We start from the raw sequence: 25,868 nt of genomic DNA, 5'->3' as shown, positions 1-25,868 counted from the left end.
CGTCCTACCATAAGATTTGGGGGATGAGAAGAAGAAGAACATCAGAATTGAGTTGTTGTGAGGGAACACGAGGAACAGACACAACAGTTGTGGGGTACTATCCCGTAAGCACAGCAGGGGAGGACCACAACACACAAACGCTAGAAGGAAGGCACAGATTTCCACCTGCAACGGGAACTCTGGAGGTGCCATCGGACCGGCCGGACTTGCGCCACCCGGTTAACCGTATTCCGGACTGAGGACCCAGAAGCCTTCAGTAAAGAGGTAAAGAGACTGCAACCTGGTGTCCTCGTTATTTACTGCACCGCACCACTACCACCATTCACACCCAGCTTCTTGGGCGCCCCTCGGCAGGGTCACGGACCGGGTCTAGCCACCGTGACAACCCCAGAGCAGAGACTCAGAGGCCCGGTACCGGGTACCCCTCGGCCCTGCGGCAGTGGGGGGGCGCTGCAGAAGCAAACACTCCGCATTCTATACCACTTTTTTTATATATATACCCATCCTAAATCACCAGTAAATACCATGATGTTTGTTTATATAGAATATATTGCAGCTGATCAATACCCTCTAAATAGAACCCAAAACTGAGTTTGCTATCCACATTGGGCCACCGATCGACCTCCACATAAATAAAAGGCCACTTTCAAACATAATAGTTCCAGAGACACTACAATTGATTTCTCGCCACTACTGGTGGCCATCCATGAGGAGGGAGATCTATGCTTACATGGCTGCCTGTCCGATTAGTGCCCACAATAAGGTTCCCAGACGACTTCCTACCAGTTCTCTCCTGCCGTTACCTGTGCCGTCTGGCCCATGACAACACATAGCAATGGACTTCATTACAGATTTGCCAGTATCTGAGGGTTGCACTGTCATCTGGGTAGTTGTGGATCGCTTCTCCAAAATGGTGCATTTTGCCCCGTTGTCTGCTCTTCCGTCTGCTCCTGTACTGGCTGACCGCTTCATCAAACATTTTCTGCCTGCACGGATTTCCTCATCACATAGTGTCCAATCGAGGTTCGCAGTTCACTTCCAAACATCTCTGTAAACATCTGGATATCGTCTTGGACTTCTCTTCGTCCTATCACCCTCAGTCCAATGGGCAAGTGGAGCATGTCAACCAGGTCCTGGGCAACTACTTGTGACACTTCATTAATGCCCACCACAATAATTGGGTGAAATTAATTCCCTGGGCTGAGTTCTTGTACAACTATCACGTTGGTGAAGCTTCAGGAGAGTCTCCTTTCTACGTTGTGTTCGGTCTGCAACCCGAAGTTCCCCTCCCGGTGATGGTTCCTTCTGATGTTCCTGAGGCAGAGGTTCTCTCCAAGGATTTTGTAAAGTTGTGGGAGGACACCAAAGCCACTTTAGAAGCATCCTCCTGTCGTATGAAGAGACATGCAGACAAGAGGTGTTTGAACCCCTGTGCTTCCGCCCCGGCGACAAGGTATAGCTCTTGTCCAGGTACTTCCAATTGAGGGTTCCCTCTTACAAGTTTTATCGAGGTCCTGAAGCGGATCAGCAAGGTCTCCTATAAACTGAAGTTGCATCCTTCATTACCGATTCCAAATTCTTTCCATGTATCTCTGCTGAAGCCGGTCACCCTGAGTCCCTTCTTCAAGGATCCCAGTACCACGCCTGTGCCAACTGCCTCAGATGATGTTTTTGAGGTGAAGAACATCTTGTCCATGAAGAGGGTGCAAGGCAAGACCTTCTTCCTTGTCAACTGGAAGGGATTTGGTCCCGAGGAGAGATCCTGGGAGCCTAAGGAGAACATTCACGCTCCGATTCTCCTCCAGAACTTCATCGATGGCCTGAAGAGGAGGGGAGTAAAGGGGGTGTACTGTTTGCACCATGCCGGATCACTGATCTGACAGGCAGGATCTCCGGTGTGTCACTTCACTCACCCGCGCTGCGGTCAGTGCTTCCCTTCCCCATGCTCTGCATGCTTCCAGCAGAACTTCCAGCCGGGCCTCCAGCCATGTCCTTAGAGCAAGTGCACTCGCGTTCCCGCTCTCTTAAAGGGTCAGCGCATGCACTTGCTATTTCCTCCCCAGCCAATGGCTATGGGGAAGTGGCTGAGCATCCTTCCTGTTCTGCTTCTAAGTTGTGTAAGGTTGCTTACCAGTCCTTGCTGCACTCTGGTGCAGATCCTGCCTGCTGCACTCTGACACGCACTCTGCCTGCGGCACTCTGGTGCAGATCCTGTCTGCTGCACTCTGACATGCGCTCTGCTTGCTGCACCCTGATTCAAACTCTGCATGCTGCACCATCCAGTCTGTCCTCCTTGGTCCAGCTGCCGAGCGTCCATTGGTCTGTCCAGGAGTGGCACCTGGCGATCATCGGGAGCCAAGTCTAACCTCACCATCAGAGGCTCTAGTGAACAGTCCGGTGCTCGCTTAGGCTACGTTCACACTAGCGTTGTGCGCCGTTGCGTCGGCGACGCAACGCACAACGCACGCAAAAACGCGTCAAAACGCACGCAAAAACGCTGCGTTTTGCGACGCATGCGTCGGTTTTTGCCGAAAATCGGACGCAAGAAAAATGCAACTTGTTGCGTTTTCTTGGTCCGACGCTTGCGGCAAAAAAGACGCATGTGTCGCACAATGCAGCAAAAAAAACGCATGCGTCCCCCATGTTAAGTATAGGGGCGCATGACGCATGCGTCGCCGCTGCGTCGCCGACGCAAACCCGACGCACATTAGCTTAACGCTAATGTGAATGTAGCCTTAGTGACGCCCCTCCAGGCTCTCTGCGGTCCGAGGCACAGTGGTTCCACAAACCATGTCCGTGACACTAGTATAACCAATGCCAGTCCTCGTGCCTGTGCATGCCAGTGCATCATCTAGTCGGTCTCAGTTTACCTCCAATTAATCAAGAAGGTCTCTGTCCCCCACGCTTTGCACTGCAGCTTTGTAAAAATGCAAGCAGAGTTATTAGGTTTTTTACAACTGAAATTAATTAAAGAGATGTTAATTGCCCCCATCATAAGAAAGCATTGCCGGTTGCGTAATCTGTTGTATCATCTCCAGACTCTATTGGGACCGCTCCCTAATGAGCAGCAGTGGTTGCAATTGACCCCGAAGTCGCTGGCAGCAGATTTATTAGGCTCCAAGTGGTGCATACCTTAGTCAGTCTTTTCCGAGCTGTCTGTGCCGTTCAAGCTGGCAGTAAAAACGAGAATTACATTGATATCAGGGTCTCCTTGGGATGCTAAGCCCGGCATTTCCATGGAAACTCTCTTGGCTGCTCTCCTCGGTCCTGAATTTATTACCTCGCTGGCAGCAGCCGTTAATATTGATTTCCGCTCTGCATGCTGATAAGAGATAATCACGGGGACAACCAGGTACAGCGGGCAGTGCTCACTGACACCTGAGCAAAAAAATGACCCAGGATCTGCTCAGAACTTGCTCACTTTTTTTCTTTAGAAAAAAAAACAAACAGCGCCACCTTTTCTACAGGTTGTGTCGGGTATTGCAGCTTAGCTCTACGGAAGTGTATAGACCTAAGCTGGTATACCACATAAACCCTGTGGAGAGAGTAACACTCTTTTTTGTTTTATTTTTTGGAGGGGGGATTGACAGCAGTCAGGTTTTTCTTATCCAAGACAGCCCCTCGCTAAGAGCACCTGTATACGATGAGAGTGTGATTTATCTTAATGATCCCCTCACCTCCATTATTAGTCAGAGGTTAAAATAGTCCATGAATAGACTCTGGAGGACTCAAAAAAACAAAATGTGTAATGCTTGACTTCTCCTGCGGGGGAGCTGTACAAAAATTTTGCACTTGCTTCCAGGTATTCTTACAGATTACAGCATGAAAGTCCCAAAAGCGAAACAATTTTATAAAAATTTTGATTTAAAATATATTTGTTAAAATCAGGATTAGAACCTAAAAATGGGGGAAGGAGAGTAAGAAATCACTGCAAAATCAGGGACTACACATAGGTCGCAGTCACAGCCACTCATAGGTCTGCAGAGAAGCGGCACATAGAAAACAGTCGCTAATATTTAGACTATTTGCAAAGTTGCATTATTTTATTTCACATGCTTTGGCACATTTAAAACAAAAATTTGCAAAAATGTACATACTTGTATGTGATCATGTTTGAAGATTGGTGAGATGAGACATAGATTTCCCTACTGAAAGAGCCGCTCAGCTCTCCATAGTTCTCAAACTCTTTCATAAAGTGATCAATGGCACATGACAGGTCTTTAATTCTCAGTGTATCTCGCAGCCAGTGTCTGGAACAGCCCTTTAAAAACAAAGGTCCTTTTACAAAAACAGCTCTTGCTGGCCTTCCCTGTATGGTCATTTTTCATCTTCATCGCGTCTTTGATGTTCACCGAGAGCCAAGCTGTAATCTTGCAGTCCTGTGTCCGTAGCCTTAAGATTGACTCCACTATATAGGACGCTCTATCACACAAACACCAAACAGGCGCATTTTTAGAATTATGATTTGGTCACAAATTGTATCTCGAAAGTGGTTCAAATGATCAAAGGAATCGTTGACGTTGTCAGTTCAAACCATGAGGCCTACAGGCTGTTACTCCAAGAAGTAATTCAAGGGCCAAAACTCTGAGGGATGCCAATGTTACACTTACCTGAATCAAAGTAAAACTTACAGTAAGAAAATAAAAGTTACAGTACATGTGAGAAAATATAGCATGCTTTTTGGGGTCTAAGTGGTTCTTCTAGCCTACTCTTCCATCTTCTGACCTATCCTTCCTTCCTTAGACTTACCTTTTCATCATTTGGACTTCTCTTTATTCCTTTGGTCTACGTTTTCTTATTCAGGGCTACCTTTTCTTCTTCTGGCTTACTTTTCCTCCTTTAGGACTAACCATTTCTTCTTTTGGCCTACCCTTTCTTCTTCAGGCTTATCCTTCCTACTTTTAGTCTACCCTTTCTTCTTCTGGACTACCCTTTTTCCTTCTAGCTAATTTCTTTCTCCTTCTAGCCTACTCCTTTTCCTTCTGGCATATCCTATCTTCTTCAGGACTACCCTTTTTCCTTCTAGCCTACTCCTTTTCCGTCTGGCACATACTTTCTTTTTCTGGCTTACCCTTTCTCTTTTTGGTCTGCCCTTTCTTCTTCTAAACTACCCTTTCTCCTTCTACCCTATTCCTTTCTCCTTCTAGCCTACTCCTTTTCCTTCTGGCATATCCTTTCTTCTTCTGGCTTACCCTTTCTCCTTTTGGTCTACCCTTGCTTCTTCTAAACTACCCTTTCTCCTTCTACCCTATTCCTTTCTCCTTCTAGCCTACTCCTTTTCCTTCAGGCATATCCTTTCTTCTTCTGGCTTACCCTTTCTCCTTTTGGTCTACCCTTTCTTCTTCTACCCTATTCCTTTCTCCTTCTAGCCTACTCCTTTTCCTTCTGGCATATCCTTTCTTCTTCTGGCTTACCCTTTCTCCTTTTGGTCTACCCTTGCTTCTTCTAAACTACCCTTTCTCCTTCTACCCTATTCCTTTCTCCTTCTAGCCTATTTCTTTTCCTTCTGGCATATCATTTCTTCTTCTGGCTTATCCTTTCTCCTTTTGATCTGCCCTTTCTTCTTCTGGCCTACTCATTCATTCTCTGGCCTAACCTTTCTTCTTCTGGGCTTACATTTCTCTAATATCGTTTTCCATGTTTTATCATATTCTTTTGGGGTTTTTAAGTGTTTTTCTTACGTTTGGAATCATAATTTTGAGCTTATTCCATATCCATATAAATCTACCTTGGGCACGAAATTACAATTCTAGACCCCCCCAAAAAGCAACAACATGCATAGGTTCTTGCTGATCTTTAGGCTCAACCATCGTTACATAATCGTTGACAAGTAGAATGAGGAAGGGGCCGTCGTCCTTCAGCACAGTAATGCGCGCAGGTGGTTGTGCCAACATGAATGAGGCTAAGGTTCTGTGCTTGAAGTGCATTTACTGAGGTGCAAGCACCACTTTGATGATGAGGGGTGACCTGGAGGTTGTGCATCCACTTGTCAAACATTGATATTCAATCCTAAAGATAGACCATCAATGTGTACACCTTCAAATGATATCTAGTCTTCATTCTTGCTCTGGTATAAAGGGTTCTCTTCTAGTAATAAGAACATGTAGCCTTTAAGATGAAAGAAGTCAACTGTCTGGGCACCAAGCCATCGTGAATGACACTTTGCCCTCTCGACAAGAGAAACACCTGTCTTGCATTGAAGCCAAGCTGAAGCACTGCGCGTCTTTCCTCTAATCAGTTTTACTCGTCCAGGGATACATCCTGGTCCTTCAACTAGGTGAACACTATGTACTGCACTAATACAATAGAAACATCACGGTGTGACCCACAATATCTCCGAGCGAAACATTGGTCAACCTCTGCTGTACGAGCCAAGCTCCAACATTAAGATCCTGCCTTTGAAACTATCTTCTTAACTTCATTTTATGTGTTTTAACCTACTACATCTTCAATTTTCTTTTCCATAAACCTCAACTCTTATTGTCAACTCTTACTTGTTTTTTAACTCTTATTGTCAACGCTTACTTGTTTTTTTAACTCTTATTGTCAACTCTTACTTGTTTTTTAACTCTTATTGTCAACTCTTACATGCTTAACTCATTGTCAACTCTTACTTGTTTTTTTTTTAACTCTTAATGTCACTTCTTACCTGCTTTTTAACTTACTGTCAACTCTTACTTGTTTTTTAACTCTTATTGTCAACTCTTACTTGTTTTTTAAATCTTATTGTCAACGCTTACTTTTTTTTAACTCTTATTGTCAACTCTTACATTCATTGTCAACTCTTACTTGTTTTTTTAGCTCTTATTGTCACCTCTTACCTGCTTTTTAACTTATTGTCAACTCTTACTTGTTTTTTAACTCTTATTGTCAACTCTTACTTGCTTTTAAACACTTATTGTCAACTCTTACTTGCTTTTAAACTTTTATTGTCAACTCTTACTTTTTTAACTCTTATTGTCAACTCTTACATGCTTAACTCATTGTCAACTCTTACTTGTTTTTTTAACTCTTATTGTCAACTCTTACTTGCTTTTTAACTCTTATTGACAACTCTTACTTGTTTCAGGCCCCTCACTCTCCTCCAGCAAAAAATTCTGTGCATAAGGGAAAGGCAGTGTGTTGAATAGCAGATAGAAGGATTTTGGTTTATGGGTTCCTGACAAACCTTAATTACAAAATCACTTAACTTTTTTCTTAATCATTTCCTTCATTCAAATGTAAGTTGACGCAGCTAAGGCTGGATTCACACAGCCATGTGTTGAGGTCCAAGTATGGACTGTGAAGTGTGGACCAGCAGCGGTGGTCTCCTGGCCTGAACTTGATAGCCTCATATATGACTATGGGACCGTTGAGTTTGAGTTTGGGTCATGAATCATGGACTGTGACACAGGGATGTATCAATGTAGAGAAATGGTGGGCTCCCTCTGACCAGAAGAGAATGGCCACCATCTCAATGCCCAGATACATAGTTTGAAGCCCAAGAGCCAAATTTTTAACAAGGCTTAAACCTGCCTTATACCACCCATAATACTTTTGTTTGTGGCAGAGGGTCCCTTGGTCCCACTTCTGGATTCACCTGCTATGTCTCCACCCCTAGGCCCACAACCTCGACAAAAGCATAACTTTTAGTTTCCTTGTACAGTTTGTAAAAGTAACCTGTTGCCAGAACAAATCCCTTTAACGTTGGACATATGATAAGAAAAATATACCAAGAAGTGTTCCCGATTAATCTGCTGTTTATTGTAGAATCTCACAGACAGCAAAAGAAAAAGAAACTGCAGCTACATCCCCCTCCTCATCCCATTTTCCAAACTAAATTATAATACTCCAGATAGATAGATTTTTTCAGTAACTGAGGTGATAAAGGGAAACTACATGATACTAGAAGATGCCTTCCCCAAGTAAGAAAATTGTAGATGCCTTCTATCACCACTAGAGGAAGCTAACTGCATACTATTTACTCACCAAATGTAATAATGATCATGTATGCAGACGGCTCCTCAGCTCCCTCTACTGGTGGCTGCAGATAGGAGAATGTAATAGTGCTCATGTAAAGGATTAGGACCTTGGTGTTTGATACGTGGACCCTTAAATGATTTAATACAAGATGTTCTGCTTATCATTGATGTCCACGCCGAATGTCTGCTGGGCACAGTGCTAATTCAGCTTCAGAGCTACAGTATGTATAATGCTTATTATTCGCCTTGAAGAATAACTGCGTATCAATAGATTTCACTGAAGAGCCTCTGACCTTCTGCAGGGAATATTTCATCAAATTCAATGAAAATCCATCTTCATACATCTCACTAATCTCAAGGCTGCGTCCTTGTCAGTCGCAGGTGCACTTCTCACATCAAGAAGGCCGGAGCGTGAGCATGACTGCCATATGGTGATTACGCCTTGTAGACCACAAGACCACCATGTCAGGGGTCAACTGTGCTACAAGTAGCAGTCACTTGCCGCAGAATCCAGGTATATACACTATATGGAGAAAGGTATGTGCCCACCCATCCCCCCCCAAAAAAACAAAATCCAAAACATATAAAGCACAAACTGTAAATATTAATCTGAAGTCGGCACTTGGCCTCCCGCTCTGTAACGTTACGGGGTCTCCGCTTTCGAGGCTGAGCTGCTGCGGTTCCTTCCAGTTCTCAATAATGTCACTCACAGGTGATGGGGGAAGAAATGTCATGATCGGACTTGCTACATCATTGGCCCCTATAACAGGACCGCTCTGGTATCAGGGAGCTCTGCACCGCCGGCCGTTCAGTCACATGTTAGTAAAGGCAGACAGCGTGGTGGGGGGCCGGAGGTCATGGACCAGGGGTGAGGGTCCAAATGTTATACACCAGAGGCAGGGGGTCTGGATGTTATACACCGGACGTAGGGGGTCTGGATGTTATACACCGGAGGTAGGGGGTCTGGATGTTATACACCGGACGTAGGGGGTCTGGATGTTATACACCGGAGGTAGGGGGCCGAATGTTATACACTGGAGGCAGGGGGTCTGGATGTTATACACCGGAGGCAGGGGGTCTGGATGTTATACTCCGTTGGCAGGGGGTCTGGATGTTATACTCCGGAGGCAGGGGGTCTGGATGTTATACACCGGAGGCAGGGGGTCTGGATGTTATACACCGGAGGCAGGGGGTCTGGATGTTATACACCGTAGGCAGGGGGTCTGGATGTTATACACCGGAGGCAGGGGGTCTGGATGTTATACTCCGGAGGCAGGGGGTCTGGATGTTATACCCCGGAGGCAGGGGGTCTGGATGTTATACCCCGGAGGCAGGGGGTCTGGATGTTATACACCAGAGGCAGGGGGTCTGGATGTTATACACCAGAGGCAGGGGGTCTGGATGTTATACACTGGAGGTAGGGGGTCTGGGTGATATACATCGGAGGCAGGGAGTCTGGATGTTATACACCGGAGGCAGGGGGTCTGGATGTTATACACCGGAGGTAGGGGGTCTGGATGTTATACACCGGAGGCAGGGGGTCTGGATGTTATACTCCGGAGGTAGGGGGTCTGGATGTTATACTCCGGAGGCAGGGGGTCTGGATGTTATACACTGGAGGTAGGGGGTCTGGGTGATATACTCCGGAGGCAGGGGGTCTGGATGTTATACACCGGACGTAGGGGGTCTGGATGTTATACACCGGAGGTAGGGGGTCTGGATGTTATACACCGGACGTAGGGGGTCTGGATGTTATACACCGGAGGTAGGGGGCCGAATGTTATACACCGGAGGTAGGGGGTCTGGATGTTATACACCGGAGGCAGGGGGTCTGGATGTTATACTCCGTTGGCAGGGGGTCTGGATGTTATACTCCGGAGGCAGGGGGTCTGGATGTTATACACCGGAGGCAGGGGGTCTGGATGTTATACACCGGAGACAGGGGGTCTGGATGTTATACACCGGAGGCAGGGGGTCTGGATGTTATACACCAGAGGCAGGGGGTCTGGATGTTATACACCAGAGGCAGGGGGTCTGGATGTTATACACTGGAGGTAGGGGGTCTGGGTGATATACACCGGAGGTAGGGGGTCTGGATGTTATACACCGGAGGCAGGGGGTCTGGATGTTATACACCGGAGGTAGGGGGTCTGGATGTTATACACCGGAGGCAGGGGGTCTGGATGTTATACACCGGAGGTAGGGGGTCTGGATGTTATACACCGGAGGCAGGGGGTCTGGATGTTATACACCGGAGGTAGGGGGTCTGGATGTTATACACCGGAGGTAGGGGGTCTGGATGTTATACACCGGAGGTAGGGGGTCTGGATGTTATACACCGGAGGCAGGGGGTCTGGATGTTATACTCCGGAGGTAGGGGGTCTGGATGTTATACTCCGGAGGCAGGGGGTCTGGATGTTATACACTTTAGGTAGGGGGTCTGGGTGATATACTCCGGAGGCAGGGGGTCTGGATGTTATACTCCGGAGGCAGGGGGTCTGGATGTTATACCCCGGAGGCAGGGGGTCTGGATGTTATACCCCGGAGGCAGGGGGTCTGGATGTTATACACTGGAGGTAGGGGGTCTGGGTGATATACATCGGAGGCAGGGAGTCTGGATGTTATATACCGGAGACAGGGGGTCTGGATGTTATACACCGGAGGTAGGGGGTCTGGATGTTATACACCAGAGGCAGGGGGTCTGGATGTTACACACCACAGATAGGGGGTCCGGATGTTACACACCGGAGGCAGGGGGTCTGGATGTTATACACCGGAGGCAGGGGGTCTGGATGTTACACATCGGAGGCAGGGGGTCTGGGTGATATACTCCGGAGGCAGGGGGTCTGGATGTTATACTCCGGAGGCAGGGGGTCTGGATGTTATATACCGGAGGCAGGGGGTCTGGATGTTATACACCGGAGGCAGGGGGTCTGGATGTTGTACACCGGAGGCAGGGGGTCTGGATGTTATACACCGGAGGCAGGGGGTCTGGATGTTACACACCACAGATAGGGGGTCCGGATGTTACACACCGGAGGCAGGGGGTCTGGATGTTATACACCGGAGGTAGGAGGTTTGGATGTTATACACCGGAGGTAGGGGGTCTGGATGTTATACACCGGAGGCATGGGGTCTGGATGTTATACACCAGAGGCAGGGGGTCTGGATGTTATACACTGGAGGCAGGGGGTCTGGATGTTATACACCGGAGGCAGGGGGTCTGGATGTTATACACCGGAGGCAGGGGGTCTGGATGTTATACACCGGAGGCAGGGGGTCTGGATGTTATACACCGGAGGCAGGGGGTCTGGATGTTATACACCGGAGGCAGGGGGTCTGGATGTTATACACCGGAGGCAGGGGGTCTGGATGTTATACGCCGGAGGCAGGGGTTCTGGATGTTATACATCGGAGGCAGGGGGTCTGGATGTTATACACCAGAGGCAGGGGGTCTGGATGTTATACACTGGAGGTAGGGGGTCTGGGTGATATACATCGGAGGCAGGGAGTCTGGATGTTATACACCGGAGGCATGGGGTCTGGATGTTACACATCGGAGGCAGGGGGTCTGGATGTTATACACCAGAGGTAGGGGGTCTGGATGTTACACATCGGAGGTAGGGGGTCTGGATGTTATACACCGGAGGTAGGGGGTCTGGATATTATACACCGGAGGTAGGGGGCCGAATGTTATACACCGGAGGTAGGGGGTCTGGATGTTATACACCGGAGGCAGGGGGTCTGGATGTTATACACCGGAGGCAGGGGGTCTGGATGTTATACTCCGGAGGCAGGGGGTCTGGATGTTATACACCGGAGGCAGGGGGTCTGGATGTTACACATCGGAGGTAGGGGGTCTGGATGTTATACACCGGAGGCAGGGGGTCTGGATGTTATACTCTGGAGGTAGGGGGTCTGGGTGATATACATCGGAGGCAGGGAGTCTGGATGTTATACACCGGAGGCATGGGGTCTGGATGTTATACTCCGGAGGCAGGGGGTCTGGATGTTATACACCAGAGGTAGGGGGTCTGGATGTTACACATCGGAGGTAGGGGGTCTGGATGTTATACACCGGAGGTAGGGGGTCTGGATATTATACACCGGAGGTAGGGGGCCGAATGTTATACACCGGAGGTAGGGGGTCTGGATGTTATACACCGGAGGCAGGGGGTCTGAATGTTATACTCCGGAGGCAGGGGGTCTGGATATTATACTCCGGAGGCAGGGGGTCTGGATGTTATACACCAGAGGTAGGGGGTCTGGATGTTACACATCGGAGGTAGGGGGTCTGGATGTTATACACCGGAGGCAGGGGGTCTGGATGTTATACACCGGAGGCAGGGGGTCTGGATGTTATACACCAGAGGTAGGGGGTCTGGATGTTATACACCGGAGGTAGGGGGTCTGGATGTTATACACCGGAGGCAGGGGGTCTGGATATTATATACCGGAGGTAGGGGGCCGAATGTTATACACCGGAGGTAGGGGGTCTGGATGTTATACACCGGAGGCAGGGGGTCTGGATGTTATACACCGGAGGCAGGGGGTCTGGATGTTATACACCGGAGGCAGGGGGTCTGGATGTTATACTCCAGAGGCAGGGGGTCTGGATGTTATATACCAGAGGCAGGGGGTCTGGGTGATATACATCGGAGGCAGGGAGTCTGGATGTTATACACCGGAGGCAGGGGGTCTGGATGTTATACACCAGAGGCAGGGGGTCTGGATGTTATACACCGGAGGCAGGGGTTCTGGATGTTATACATCGGAGGCAGGGGGTCTGGATGTTATACACCAGAGGCAGGGGGTCTGAATGTTATACACTGGAGGTAGGGGGTCTGGGTGATATACATCGGAGGCAGGGAGTCTGGATGTTATACACCGGAGGCAGGGGGTCTGGATGTTATACACCGGAGGTAGGGGGTCTGGATGTTATACACCGGAGGCAGGGGGTCTGGATGTTATACTCCGGAGGCAGGGGGTCTGGATGTTATACTCCGGAGGCAGGGGGTCTGGATGTTATACTCCGGAGGCAGGGGGTCTGGATGTTATATACCGGAGACAGGGGGTCTGGATGTTATACACCGGAGGCAAGGGGTCTGGATGTTGTACACCGAAGGCAGGGGGTCTGGATGTTACACACCACAGGTAGGGGGTCTGGATGTTACACACCGGAGGCAGGGGGTCTGGATGTTATACACCGGAGGTAGGGGGTCTGGATGTTATACACCGGAGGCAGGGGGTCTGGATGTTATACATCGGAGGCAGGGGGTCTGGATGTTATACACTGGAGGTAGGGGGTCTGGATGTTATACACTGGAGGTAGGGGGTCTGGATGTTATACACCGGAGGTAGGGGGTCTGGATGTTATACACCGGAGGCAGGGGGTCTGGATGTTATACACCGGAGGCAGGGGGTCTGGATGTTATACACTGGAGGTAGGGGGTCTGGATGTTATACACCGGAGGCAGGGGGTCTGGATGTTATACACCGGAGGCAGGGGGTCTGGATGTTATACACCGAAGGTAGGGGGTCTGGATGTTATACACCGGAGGTAGGGGTCTGGATGTTATACACCGGAGGTAGGGGGTCTGGATGTTATACAGCGGAGGTAGGGGGTCTGGATGTTATACACCGGAGGTAGGAGGTTTGGATGTTATACACCGGAGGCAGGGGGTCTGGATGTTATACACCGGAGGCAGGGGGTCTGGATGTTATACACCGGAGGCAGGGGGTCTGGATGTTATACACCGGAGGCAGGGGGTCTGGATGTTATACACTGGAGGCAGGGGGTCTGGATGTTATACACCGGAGGCAGGGGGTCTGGATGTTATACACCGGAGGTAGGGGGTCTGGATGTTATACACCGGAGGCAGGGGGTCTGGATGTTATACACTGGAGGCAGGGGGTCTGGATGTTATACACCGAAGGTAGGGGGTCTGGATGTTATACACCGGAGGCAGGGGGTCTGGATGTTATACACCGGAGGCAGGGGGTCTGGATGTTATACACCGGAGGTCTGGATGTTATAAACTGGGGGGGTGAGGGGCCGGATATTCTACAGTTGGGGTGAGGAGCTGAATGTTATACACCTGGGACCTGGGGTTGGATTTTATATCAAACAAAAAAGTTCCAGCAACAGATTAAGAACACTTTTTGTGTAATCCATCACTCACTATTTTAACAGCATGTTTTTAAAGGCATTGCAATAAAATGAAGTTTTTAACGTCCACCCATTAACCTGATTTTGGATGTCTGTTGCTATCTCCATCTTTTTGTTTGATTACCACAGCCGCTTTGTCCGAGCACCATCCTGGAGTCCACACCCAAAGCCACAGAAATTCATCTAAGGCCACGTTCCCACCTTCAGTATTTGGTCAGTGTTTTACCTCAGTATTTGTAAGCCAAAACCAGGAGTGGGTGATAAATACACAAGTGGTGACGTGTTTCTATTACACTTTTCCTCTGATTGTTCCACTTCTGGTCTTGGCTTACAAATACTGAGGTAAAATACTGACTAAATACTGAAGGTGGGAACATGGCATAATGGTGAGCTGAATAACCTTTTTTTTTTGCTGGATTTTATACACCTGGGGTGGGAGGCCGGATGTTACACCCCGGGGGTAATTGATAAAATGAGGGAGCAGAGGCCATCAGATGAGCGCTGCCTTCCTCTGAGAGGAGTTGTGGGAAATAAGGTGACAATGAGCGGACGCTGCGCAGCGAGCTTGTTAGGCTGAGTATCAGCCGGCATAATATTCTCTCTCTCGGGATGTGATTACAGCAGAAAAAAACAAGATCATGAGCCGCAAACTTGGCACAAACTAAGCAAAAGCCTCATGGCTACAAAACAGATTTGCATTTTATGGATCTCACAGGAAGAATTTCATTCTAGGACGGTATTATTCTTCGTATGTGTTATATGACGGCATTATGGCATTATTCATATGTATTATACTGCGGTATTATTATTTGTATGTATTGTTTGACAGCATTATTTTACATACATTGTAATGCAGCATTATTTGGACACTACACGGAAATGTTATGTTAGTACTACATGGCGGTGTTGTTACATGGCCACTGTATGGTAGTTTTTGTTTTTTTTTCATTTGGAAGGATAGGCAGCCCTATTATACACTACATCAGGCGGATGGTTTGGTATTTTAGATATTTTCAATTTTATATCATACCTCAATATTGTCCATAAGGCATTTTCTCTCTGAGCACTTCATTAACATCTTATGTACTAAATAATAGCGACAAACCAAAAAGGAAAGTAGGAAAAAATAATTTCCAGTGGGTGGTAATAGAGAACGAATATCCACGGTTTTAAGGAGCAGAACAATGAATGATTTGTGTCCTCAGCTTTGAATTAGGATTAAACTCGGGAACAAAATGCCGATCTCCTATTATAATCCCCGGCAGATCTCTGGATCCGTGCGGCCGATCACTGATGACACTCACAGATCAGACGTGGACGGCACAAAACTAATGAGGTGGTCAGGACACAAAGAAGAGGCCACCGCACCTCACGGGAAACACCGGTCACCTTATTAATGGCACTCAAGTGCTATTAATCCAACCGCGAGCTCATAATAATGGAGGGAATGAGTACCACAAATCCACAGGAATATCTGTGTATTATACGGCTCCACTCTATACCTTATATACAGTGCAGACTCCTCTGGGATCCTAGTAATATCTGTGTATTATACGGCTCCTCTCTGTACCTTATATACAGTGCAGACTCCTCTGGGATCCCAGTAATATCTGTGTATTATACAGCTCCACTCTATACCTTATATACAGTGCAGACTCCTCTGGGATCCTAGTAATATCTGTGTATTATACAGCTCCACTCTGTACCTTATATACAGTGCAGACTCCTCTGGGATCCTAGTAATATCTCTGTATTATACGGCTCCTCTCTGTACCTTATATACAGCGCAGACTCCTCTGGGATCCTAGTAATATCTGTGTATTATACGGCTCCTCTCTGTACCTTATATACAGCGCAGACTCCTCTGGGATCCTAGTAATATCTGTGTATTATACGGCTCCTCTCTGTACCTTATATACAGCGCAGACTCCTCTGGGATCCTAGTAATATCTGTGTATTATACAGCTCCTCTCTGTACCTTATATACAGCGCACACTCCTCTGGGATCCTAGTAATATCTGTGTATTATACGGCTCCTCTCTGTACCTTATATACAGCGCAGACTCCTCTGGGATCCTAGTAATATCTGTGTATTATACGGCTCCTCTCTGTACCTTACATACAGCGCAGACTCCTCTGGGATCCTAGTAATATCTGTGTATTATACAGCTCCTCTCTGTACCTTATATACAGTGCAGACTCCTCTGGGATCCTAGTAATATCTGTGTATTATACAGCTCCACTCTGTACCTTATATACAGTGCAGACTCCTCTGGGATCCTAGTAATATCTCTGTATTATACGGCTCCTCTCTGTACCTTATATACAGCGCAGACTCCTCTGGGATCCTAGTAATATCTGTGTATTATACGGCTCCTCTCTGTACCTTATATACAGCGCAGACTCCTCTGGGATCCTAGTAATATCTGTGTATTATACGGCTCCTCTCTGTACCTTATATACAGCGCAGACTCCTCTGGGATCCTAGTAATATCTGTGTATTATACAGCTCCTCTCTGTACCTTATATACAGCGCACACTCCTCTGGGATCCTAGTAATATCTGTGTATTATACGGCTCCTCTCTGTACCTTATATACAGCGCAGACTCCTCTGGGATCCTAGTAATATCTGTGTATTATACGGCTCCTCTCTGTACCTTACATACAGCGCAGACTCCTCTGGGATCCTAGTAATATCTGTGTATTATACAGCTCCTCTCTGTACCTTATATACAGTGCAGACTCCTCTGGGATCCTAGCAATATCTGTGTATTATACAGCTCCACTCTATACCTTATATACAGTGCAGACTCCTCTGGGATCCTAGTAATATCTGTGTATTATACAGCTCCACTCTGTACCTTATATACAGCGCAGACTCCTCTGGGATCCTAGTAATATCTGTGTATTATACGGCTCCTCTCTGTACCTTATATACAGCGCAGACTCCTCTGGGATCCTAGTAATATCTGTGTATTATACGGCTCCTCTCTGTACCTTATATACAGCTCAGACTCCTCTGGGATCCTAGTAATATCTGTGTATTATACGGCTCCTCTCTGTACCTTATATACAGCTCAGACTCCTCTGGGATCCTAGTAATATCTGTGTATTATACGGCTCCTCTCTGTACCTTATATACAGCGCAGACTCCTCTGGGGTCCTAGTAATATCTGTGTATTATACAGCTCCACTCTGTACCTTATATACAGCTCAGACTCCTCTGGGATCCTAGTAATATCTGTGTATTATACGGCTCCTCTCTGTACCTTATATACAGCGCAGACTCCTCTGGGATCCTAGTAATATCTGTGTATTATACGGCTCCTCTCTGTACCTTATATACAGCGCAGACTCCTCTGGGATCCTAGTAATATCTGTGTATTATACAGCTGCTCTCTGTACCTTATATACAGCGCACACTCCTCTGGGATCCTAGTAATATCTGTGTATTATACGGCTCCTCTCTGTACCTTATATACAGCGCAGACTCCTCTGGGATCCTAGTAATATCTGTGTATTATACAGCTCCACTCTGTACCTTATATACAGTGCAGACTCCTCTGGGATCCTAGTAATATCTCTGTATTATACGGATCCTCTCTGTACCTTATATACAGCGCAGACTCCTCTGGGATCCTAGTAATATCTGTGTATTATACAGCTCCTCTCTGTACCTTATATACAGCGCAGACTCCTCTGGGATCCTAGTAATATCTGTGTATTATACGGCTCCTCTCTGTACCTTATATACAGCGCAGACTCCTCTGGGATCTTAGTAATATCTGTGTATTATACGGCTCCTCTCTGTACCTTATATACAGCGCAGACTCCTCTGGGATCCTAGTAATATCTGTGTATTATACAGCTCCACTCTGTACCTTATATACAGTGCAGACTCCTCTGGGATCCTAGTAATATCTCTGTATTATACGGCTCCTCTCTATACCTTATATACAGCGCAGACTCCTCTGGGATCCTAGTAATATCTGTGTATTATACGGCTCCTCTCTGTACCTTATATACAGTGCAGACTCCTCTGGGATCCTAGTAATATCTGTGTATTATACGGCTCCTCTCTGTACCTTATATACAGCTCAGACTCCTCTGGGGTCCTAGTAATATCTGTGTATTATACAGCTCCACTCTGTACCTTATATACAGCTCAGACTCCTCTGGGATCCTAGTAATATCTGTGTATTATACAGCTCCACTCTGTACCTTATATACAGTGCAGACTCCTCTGGGATCCTAGTAATATCTGTGTATTATACGGCTCCTCTCTGTACCTTATATACAGTGCAGACTCCTCTGGGATCCTAGTAATATCTGTGTATTATACGGCTCCTCTCTGTACCTTATATACAGCTCAGACTCCTCTGGGGTCCTAGTAATATCTGTGTATTATACAGCTCCACTCTGTACCTTATATACAGCTCAGACTCCTCTGGGATCCTAGTAATATCTGTGTATTATACAGCTCCACTCTGTACCTTATATACAGTGCAGACTCCTCTGGGATCCTAGTAATATCCGTGTATTATACGGCTCCTCTCTGTACCTTATATACAGCGCAGACTCCTCTGGGATCCTAGTAATATCTGTGTATTATACGGCTCCTCTCTCTACCTTATATACAGTGCAGACTCCTCTGGGATCCTAGTAATATCTGTGTATTATACGGCTCCTCTCTGTACCTTATATACAGTGCAGACTCCTCTGGGATCCTAGTAATATCTGTGTATTATACGGCTCCTCTCTGTACCTTATATACAGCTCAGACTCCTCTGGGGTCCTAGTAATATCTGTGTATTATACAGCTCCACTCTGTACCTTATATACAGCTCAGACTCCTCTGGGATCCTAGTAATATCTGTGTATTATACGGCTCCTCTCTGTACCTTATATACAGCGCAGACTCCTCTGGGATCCTAGTAATATCTGTGTATTATACAGCTCCACTCTGTACCTTATATACAGCTCAGACTCCTCTGGGATCCTAGTAATATCTGTGTATTATACGGCTCCTCTCTGTACCTTATATACAGCGCAGACTCCTCTGGGATCCTAGCAATATCTGTGTATTATACAGCTCCTCTCTTTACCTTATATACAGCGCAGACTCCTCTGGGATCCTAGTAATATCTGTGTATTATACGGCTCCTCTCTGTACCTTATATACAGCGCAGACTCCTCTGGGATCTTAGTAATATCTGTGTATTATACGGCTCCTCTCTGTACCTTATATACAGCGCAGACTCCTCTGGGATCCTAGTAATATCTGTGTATTATACGGCTCCTCTCTGTACCTTATATACAGTGCAGACTCCTCTGGGATCCTAGTAATATCTGTGTATTATACGGCTCCTCTCTGTACCTTATATACAGCGCAGACTCCTCTGGGATCCTAGTAATATCTGTGTATTATACAGCTCCTCTCTGTACCTTATATACAGTGCAGACTCCTCTGGGATCCTAGTAATATCTGTGTATTATACGGCTCCTCTCTGTACCTTATATACAGTGCAGACTCCTCTGGGATCCTAGTAATATCTGTGTATTATACAGCTCCACTCTGTACCTTATATACAGTGCAGACTCCTCTGGGATCCTAGTAATATCTGTGTATTATACGGCTCCTCTCTGTACCTTATATACAGCGCAGACTCCTCAGGGATCCTAGTAATATCTGTGTATTATACGGCTCCTCTCTGTACCTTATATACAGCGCAGACTCCTCTGGGATCCTAGTAATATCTGTGTATTATACGGCTCCACTCTATACCTTATATACAGCGCAGACTCCTCTGGGATCCTAGTAATATCTGTGTATTATACAGCTCCTCTCTGTACCTTATATACAGCGCAGACTCCTCTGGGATCCTAGTAATATCTGTGTATTATACGGCTCCTCTCTGTACCTTATATACAGCGCAGACTCCTCTGGGATCCTAGTAATATCTGTGTATTATACGGCTCCTCTCTGTACATTATATACAGCGCAGACTCCTCTGGGATCCTAGTAATATCTGTGTATTATACAGCTCCTCTCTGTACCTTATATACAGTGCAGACTCCTCTGGGATCCTAGTAATATCTGTGTATTATACAGCTCCTCTCTGTACCTTACATACAGTGCAGACTCCTCTGGGATCCTAGTAATATCTGTGTATTATACAGCTCCTCTCTGTACCTTATATACAGCGCAGACTCCTCTGGGATCCTAGTAATATCTGTGTATTATACGGCTCCTCTCTGTACCTTATATACAGTGCAGACTCCTCTGGGATCCTAGTAATATCTGTGTATTATACGGCTCCTCTCTGTACCTTATATACAGTGCAGACTCCTCTGGGATCCTAGTAATATCTGTGTATTATACGGCTCCTCTCTGTACCTTATATACAGTGCAGACTCCTCTGGGATCCTAGTAATATCTGTGTATTATACGGCTCCTCTCTGTACCTTATATACAGTGCAGACTCCTCTGGGATCCTAGTAATATCTGTGTATTATACGGCTCCTCTCTGTACCTTATATACAGTGCAGACTCCTCTGGGATCCTAGTAATATCTGTGTATTATACGGCTCCTCTCTGTACCTTATATACAGCGCAGACTCCTCTGGGATCCTAGTAATATCTGTGTATTATACGGCTCCTCTCTGTACCTTATATACAGCTCAGACTCCTCTGGGATCCTAGTAATATCTGTGTATTATACGGCTCCTCTCTGTACCTTATATACAGCGCAGACTCCTCTGGGATCCTAGTAATATCTGTGTATTATACGGCTCCTCTCTGTACCTTATATACAGCGCAGACTCCTCTGGGATCCTAGTAATATCTGTGTATTATACGGCTCCACTCTATACCTTATATACAGCGCAGACTCCTCTGGGATCCTAGTAATATCTGTGTATTATACGGCTCCTCTCTGTACCTTATATACAGCGCAGACTCCTCTGGGGTCCTAGTAATATCTGTGTATTATACGGCTCCTCTCTGTATCTTATATACAGCGCAGACTCCTCTGGGGTCCTAGTAATATCTGTGTATTATACAGCTCCACTCTGTACCTTATATACAGCTCAGACTCCTCTGGGATCCTAGTAATATCTGTGTATTATACGGCTCCTCTCTGTACCTTATATACAGCGCAGACTCCTCTGGGATCCTAGTAATATCTGTGTATTATACAGCTCCACTCTATACCTTATATACAGTGCAGACTCCTCTGGGATCCTAGTAATATCTGTGTATTATACGGCTCCTCTCTGTACCTTATATACAGCGCACACTCCTGTGGGATCCTAGTAATATCTGTGTATTATACGGCTCCTCTCTGTACCTTATATACAGCGCAGACTCCTCTGGGATCCTAGTAATATCTGTGTATTATACAGCTCCTCTCTGTACCTTATATACAGCGCAGACTCCTCTGGGATCCTAGTAATATCTGTGTATGATACGGCTCCTCTCTGTACCTTATATACAGTGCAGACTCCTCTGGGATCCTAGTAATATCTGTGTATTATACAGCTCCTCACTGTACCTTACATACAGCGCAGACTCCTCTGGGATCCTAGTAATATCTGTGTATTATACGGCTCCTCTCTGTACCTTATATACAGCGCAGACTCCTCTGGGATCCTAGTAATATCTGTGTATTATACGGCTCCTCTCTGTACCTTATATACAGCGCAGACTCCTCTGGGATCCTAGTAATATCTGTGTATTATACGGCTCCTCTCTGTACCTTATATACAGCGCAGACTCCTCTGGGATCCTAGTAATTACTATCTGTGTATTATACAGCTCCTCTCTGTACCTTATATACAGCGCAGACTCCTCTGGGATCCTAGTAATATCTGTGTATTATACAGCTCCTCTCTGTACCTTATATACAGTGCAGACTCCTCTGGGATCCTAGTAATATCTGTGTATTATACGGCTCCTCTCTGTACCTTATATACAGCGCAGACTCCTCTGGGATCCTAGTAATATCTGTGTATTATACGGCTCCTCTCTGTACCTTATATACAGCGCAGACTCCTCTGGGATCCTAGTAATTACTATCTGTGTATTATACAGCTCCTCTCTGTACCTTATATACAGTGCAGACTCCTCTGGGGTCCTAGTAATATCTGTGTATTATACGGCTCCTCTCTGTACCTTATATACAGCTCAGACTCCTCTGGGATCCTAGTAATATCTGTGTATTATACAGCTCCTCTCTGTACCTTATATACAGCGCAGACTCCTCTGGGGTCCTAGTAATATCTGTGTATTATACGGCTCCTCTCTCTACCTTATATACAGTGCAGACTCCTCTGGGATCCTAGTAATATCTGTGTATTATACGGCTCCTCTCTGTACCTTATATACAGTGCAGACTCCTCTGGGATCCTAGTAATATCTGTGTATTATACGGCTCCTCTCTGTACCTTATATACAGTGCAGACTCCTCTGGGATCCTAGTAATATCTGTGTATTATACGGCTCCTCTCTGTACCTTATATACAGTGCAGACTCCTCTGGGATCCTAGTAATATCTGTGTATTATACGGCTCCTCTCTGTACCTTATATACAGCGCAGACTCCTCTGGGATCCTAGTAATATCTGTATATTATACGGCTCCTCTCTGTACCTTATATACAGCGCAGACTCCTCTGGGATCCTAGTAATATCTGTGTATTATACGGCTCCTCTCTGTACCTTATATACAGCGCAGACTCCTCTGGGATCCTAGTAATATCTGTGTATTATACGGCTCCTCTCTGTACCTTATATACAGCTCAGACTCCTCTGGGATCCTAGTAATATCTGTGTATTATACGGCTCCTCTCTGTACCTTATATACAGCGCAGACTCCTCTGGGATCCTAGTAATATCTGTGTATGATACGGCTCCTCTCTGTACCTTATATACAGTGCAGACTCCTCTGGGATCCTAGTAATATCTGTGTATTATACAGCTCCTCACTGTACCTTACATACAGCGCAGACTCCTCTGGGATCCTAGTAATATCTGTGTATTATACGGCTCCTCTCTGTACCTTATATACAGCGCAGACTCCTCTGGGATCCTAGTAATATCTGTGTATTATACGGCTCCTCTCTGTACCTTATATACAGCGCAGACTCCTCTGGGATCCTAGTAATATCTGTGTATTATACGGCTCCTCTCTGTACCTTATATACAGCGCAGACTCCTCTGGGATCCTAGTAATTACTATCTGTGTATTATACAGCTCCTCTCTGTACCTTATATACAGTGCAGACTCCTCTGGGATCCTAGTAATATCTGTGTATTATACGGCTCCTCTCTGTACCTTATATACAGTGCAGACTCCTCTGGGATCCTAGTAATATCTGTGTATTATACGGCTCCTCTCTATACCTTATACACAGCGCAGACTCCTCTGGGATCCTAGTAATATCTGTGTATTATACGGCTCCTCTCTGTACCTTATATACAGCGCAGACTCCTCTGGGATCCTAGTAATATCTGTGTATTATACGGCTCCTCTCTGTACCTTATATACAGCGCAGACTCCTCTGGGATCCTAGTAATATCTGTGTATTATACGGCTCCTCTCTGTACCTTATATACAGCGCAGACTCCTCTGGGATCCTAGTAATTACTCTCTGTGTATTATACAGCTCCTCTCTGTACCTTACATACAGCGCAGACTCCTCTGGGATCCTAGTAATATCTGTGTATTATACGGCTCCTCTCTGTACCTTATATACAGTGCAGACTCCTCTGGGATCCTAGTAATATCTGTGTATTATACGGCTCCTCTCTGTACCTTATATACAGTGCAGACTCCTCTGGGATCCTAGTAATATATGTGTATTATACAGCTCCTCTCTGTACCTTATATACAGCTCAGACTCCTCTGGGATCCTAGTAATATCTGTGTATTATACGGCTCCTCTCTGTACCTTATATACAGTGCAGACTCCTCTGGGATCCTAGTAATATCTGTGTATTATACGGCTCCTCTCTGTACCTTATATACAGCGCAGACTCCTCTGGGATCCTAGTAATATCTGTGTATTATACGGCTCCTCTCTGTACCTTATATACAGTGCAGACTCCTCTGGGATCCTAGTAATATCTGTGTATTATACGGCTCCTCTCTGTACCTTATATACAGTGCAGACTCCTCTGGGATCCTAGTAATATCTGTGTATTATACGGCTCCTCTCTGTACCTTATATACAGTGCAGACTCCTCTGGGATCCTAGTAATATCTGTGTATTATACGGCTCCTCTCTGTACCTTATATACAGTGCAGACTCCTCTGGGATCCTAGTAATATCTGTGTATTATACGGCTCCTCTCTGTACCTTATATACAGTGCAGACTCCTCTGGGATCCTAGTAATTACTATCTGTGTATTATACAGCTCCTCTCTGTACCTTATATACAGTGCAGACTCCTCTGGGGTCCTAGTAATATCTGTGTATTATACGGCTCCTCTCTGTACCTTATATACAGCTCAGACTCCTCTGGGATCCTAGTAATATCTGTGTATTATACAGCTCCTCTCTGTACCTTATATACAGCGCAGACTCCTCTGGGGTCCTAGTAATATCTGTGTATTATACGGCTCCTCTCTCTACCTTATATACAGTGCAGACTCCTCTGGGATCCTAGTAATATCTGTGTATTATACGGCTCCTCTCTGTACCTTATATACAGCGCAGACTCCTCTGGGATCCTAGTAATATCTGTGTATTATACGGCTCCTCTGTAATTTATATACAGCGCAGACTCCTCTGGGATCCTAGTAATATCTGTGTGTTATACGGCTCCTCTCTGTACCTTATATACAGTGCAGACTCCTCTGGGATCCTAGTAATATCTGTGTATTATACGGCTCCTCTCTATACCTTATATACAGCGCAGACTCCTCTGGGATCCTAGTAATATCTGTGTATTATACGGCTCCTCTCTGTACCTTATATACAGTGCAGACTCCTCTGGGATCCTAGTAATATCTGTGTATTATACGGCTCCTCTCTGTACCTTATATACAGTGCAGACTCCTCTGGGATCCTAGTAATATCTGTGTATTATACGGCTCCTCTCTGTACCTTATATACAGTGCAGACTCCTCTGGGATCCTAGTAATATCTGTGTATTATACAGCTCCTCTCTGTACCTTATATACAGCGCAGACTCCTCTGGGATCCTAGTAATATCTGTGTATTATACGGCTCCTCTCTGTACCTTATATACAGCTCAGACTCCTCTGGGATCCTAGTAATATCTGTGTATTATACGGCTCCTCTCTGTACCTTATATACAGCGCAGACTCCTCTAGGATCCTAGCAATATCTGTGTATTATACGGCTCCTCTCTGTACCTTATATACAGCGCAGACTCCTCTGGGATCCTAGTAATATCTGTGTATTATACAGCTCCTCTCTGTACCTTATATACAGTGCAGACTCCTCTGGGATCCTAGTAATATCTGTGTATTATACGGCTCCTCTCTGTACCTTATATACAGCGCAGACTCCTCTGGGATCCTAGTAATATCTGTGTATTATACGGCTCTTCTCTGTACTTTATATACAGCGCAGACTCCTCTGGGATCCTAGTAATATCTGTGTATTATGCAGCTCCTCTCTATCTGTGTACTATGCAGCTCCTCTCTATATATGTGTATTATACAGCTCCTCTCTGTACCTTTATATACAGTGCAGACTCCTCTGGGGATC

General features: G+C 46.1%; 1 protein-coding gene across 3 annotated transcripts in view; it reads right to left on the bottom strand.

Moving 5' to 3' along the window:
* LOC143774425 (potassium channel subfamily T member 2-like) overlaps positions 1–25,868 on the bottom strand; it is a 283,326-nt gene that overhangs the window by 256,636 nt on the left and 822 nt on the right. The gene's annotated exons all lie outside the window — the stretch shown is intronic.

Source organism: Ranitomeya variabilis, chromosome 5, assembly GCF_051348905.1.
Source record: "Ranitomeya variabilis isolate aRanVar5 chromosome 5, aRanVar5.hap1, whole genome shotgun sequence".
NCBI classification, from domain to species: Eukaryota; Metazoa; Chordata; class Amphibia; order Anura; family Dendrobatidae; genus Ranitomeya; species Ranitomeya variabilis.
The sequence above is the reverse complement of the archived record's forward strand: the minus strand, read 5'-3'. Positions and strand labels throughout refer to the sequence as shown.